This window comes from Myotis davidii, unplaced genomic scaffold, assembly GCF_000327345.1.
Source record: "Myotis davidii unplaced genomic scaffold, ASM32734v1 scaffold168, whole genome shotgun sequence".
Taxonomy (NCBI): domain Eukaryota; kingdom Metazoa; phylum Chordata; class Mammalia; order Chiroptera; family Vespertilionidae; genus Myotis; species Myotis davidii.
The window spans coordinates 2644387-2646777 of record NW_006383016.1 but is presented as its reverse complement, the minus strand read 5'-3'; the positions used below and the strand labels follow the sequence as shown (position 1 = coordinate 2646777).

The 2391-nt window shown below is 39.6% G+C and overlaps 1 protein-coding gene across 1 annotated transcript in view; it reads right to left on the bottom strand.

The window, feature by feature from the left end:
* The window catches only part of SKAP2 (src kinase associated phosphoprotein 2), a 148163-nt gene that overhangs the window by 80622 nt on the left and 65150 nt on the right, over nt 1-2391 (bottom strand). The gene's annotated exons all lie outside the window — the stretch shown is intronic.

Sequence of the window (2391 nt, the reverse complement as noted above, 5' to 3'; positions counted from 1 at the left end):
CCAGATGCACAAACCTCAGAGGGAAGGTAGGGAGGGTGGGAGTAAGAGGGAGAGTTCAACCAAAGGACTTGTATGCATGCATATAAGCATAAGCGATGGACGCAGACAACAGGGGGTGAGGGTGAAGGCAAGACTGGGGGGATGAGGGGACAATGGGGGGATAAAGACACATTTGTAATACATTAATCAATAAAAAATTTTAAAAAAAACTTAATGTAGCCAGCTTTCTATATATTTGTGACCTAATATTTACTTTCTTCACCTATAAAATGGGAATTAATAAACTGGTTGTCAATAAATGTACAAACCCCACAAAAGTAGACTTAGTAGATTCTGAAAACAGTAAGTACTGTGCATAAAGCAGATATTGATATTTTTATTAATTTAAATGATCAAAGTAAAAGCTGAAGCACCTTTATTCAGGTCATTCTTTCAATATGTGGCTATAAGATGACATCAGAAAAGCAGCAAATAGAAAGTTATGTTTGATAACAAACTGGTTCGGGCATAAGTTACTGGAGGGTGAACCACTGAAGTTTTATTCATCTTCCTATTCTCATTGCAAAGTGCCTGGAACATAATCATTTCATAAATACATGTTGAATAAATAAGAATTATTAAGTAAAGATACACATTATAGGGATATATCCTTTACCCCAAAGGATTATTTTTACTTTTTATGTGAAATTAGAGTAACCATGGTGAACCACAATGGCCTCTGAAGGAAATAAAACTCTCACTGAAGTCCATACACACTCCGTAAATATAAAAAACACCAAGGCCTATTGGATTTTTTGTATACAGCACTTTACAAAGCACTTGGCATACATTCAGCCAGCCAGAGGAAATTCCAAGTGAAACTCAATCCATGTGTGTGTTTGTTTTGCGGGAGCCAATTATTTTTATGGCATGTAACTTTAATTGGTGGCAGATATAAAATATCACTTTATAGCTATACTACATGTTCATTTAGCTCTGCTTACAGTCCAAAATGTTTAATTAATAAACTTTGAACACTAATGGGAAATTCTGCATTCTTAGGAGAATGCTGGCCCAGAGATAACAGGAAGCGTGTTCTACGCAGCCTGCATGCAGTTTTTCTCGCTCAAACCACTGATGGCCTTAACAACTCGATCTGTCATCTACCAGCATAAAATGCATCCCCATGTGGGAGGAGAAAGATATTCTCCAGAAATACATTTTGTATAATTTAAAGTTTAGACACATTTCAAATCACGCCCGCCAGGCAAAAGGGGCTAATTCAGGCATGTGATTCTAACCCACAACTAGGATCCACACACATCGCGCCTTGCCCCCTAACTATGGATGTTACTTGCGTTACTTGCAGATTGGCTGAGGGCACCAGAAGAATGGAATGAGATGCCATCTTACATTATTCTTTTCCTGTCTCCTAAGGACAGGAAGGTGAAAACTAACTCTCTCTCTCTCTCTCTCTCTCTCTCTCTCTCTCTCTCTCTCTCCCATTTCAGGTTATATGAATTGAGATTTATTGCCCTCCTGAGGATGAAGGCAAGATAATTTGTACTAAGTTAGCATTCTCCTTAGGTATGTCTCGGCATGCTATAGGCTTCTCTCAGTTACATTTGCTCTGCATTTCTAACTAATACATTTCCAAAGGAGCATAAACAAACACCGGGTTAATACTGTGATTCTGCAACTGGAGAGCTGGATAAAGTGCTGCGTACCTCCCAACGATTTCTCTCTTCTCCTTCTCCATCTAATCCTTGTAATTTCAATTATAAACTTTTTTTCAGAATAAAATATAAGCTTTTTCACACAGTCTCTATCACATATCCACAAGGTGTGATAGTCATAACTCAAGGAGTAATAAACATTTATTATGAACCTGATATGCCAGACCCTGGGGAGACAATGACAAAGACAACACAGGTTCTGCCATTAAGGGGCTCATATCTTACACTTGAAAATCAACAGCAGGTTGAACAATAAGTGTTACACAGGCTTAATATATAAACGTAATCAAATGTAACCAAAACTGTAATACGTGGGGTAAGGCTGGCGTGAGGTATGCATGCGAGGCCCAGTGCCATCGAGAAAGGCAGGGTTGGAAAAGTATTGCTCAGTACCCTTCACTTTCTCCCACATGTCCATCATTTTTACGGGTAAAACTGATTTTAAAAGCACGCCAAGGAGGACTTTGAAGAGAGATAGGCTTCAAAAAGAGCAACTTGCATCCTGAAAGGCATAAAGGGGGGAGAAGGACTCCCCGAGTCTCTGCTTGCTGAAACGTGTGTTGGAGGAAAGGACAAGGACAGTTGTACGTATGTATACAGATGCCTACTATGCTGCCAGTCAAAGGATCTCTCCCAGTGAGGAGCCAATCCCTTCGCAGCCCAGAGCCCCTTAGTT